Raw genomic sequence first — 796 nt, forward strand, 5'->3', positions numbered from 1 at the left:
CCTATTTACACTGACCCATAGGGTTTCCGAGGAGCAGCTGATGAGCTCGAACAGCCGATCTTGCGGTTCAAACGACTTTGCAGTCCAGCGCATTAACCCACAGCGCCATAGCAGGAAGCAAGCTGGTGGGTTTGAACTGCTGACTTCGTGGTTACCAGTCCAGTGCTGATCCTACAACACCACACGTACAGTACACGCTCAATAAATGTTAGCTGCTGCTACAGCTTCCAAGGCTGTGTCCTTATTCATTCTCCCCCTTTCTCATGTCTGTCTCCAAGCCAACCTGGGAAACCACCTGAATGTGCCCCTTGTGCCCCTTCCTCAAAGAGCAGCCAAACCCACCGAGTTATCACTGGGGGGCAGGAGGTGGGGATGTCGTGTTTTCCAGCATTTCCACAGAACCCCACACGCAACGGAGTTCTCTTCACGGAAACCCAGGTGGGCGGCCTGGGGGAAACCTACCTCTAACTACGTCACAGCCCGTGGGGCCAATCCGCCCCCACTCGGAACAGGAGCTCGGAGTTAGAGATCCCCCCTCTTCACAAGAGTCAAGGATGCTGAGGGCCCGGGCCACCGGTGTGGGAACGAGAGAAGGGTGGGGCTCTAGGGAGAGACTATGGGGTTGAAGCTTGTCCGCTTTCCTAGGATAAGGACGGAATTGCCTAGGACTGGGAGTTACGGTTAGCAGTTCAAACTCCCAGTGACTCTTTGGGAGAAAGACCCGGCAGTCAGCTCCCGTAAAGATTTACAGCCTTGGAAACCCTAAGGGACACTTTTACTCCGTCAGTCAGGAACA

Source organism: Chrysochloris asiatica, unplaced genomic scaffold (genome assembly GCF_000296735.1).
Source record: "Chrysochloris asiatica unplaced genomic scaffold, ChrAsi1.0 scaffold00125, whole genome shotgun sequence".
NCBI lineage: Eukaryota > Metazoa > Chordata > Mammalia > Afrosoricida > Chrysochloridae > Chrysochloris > Chrysochloris asiatica.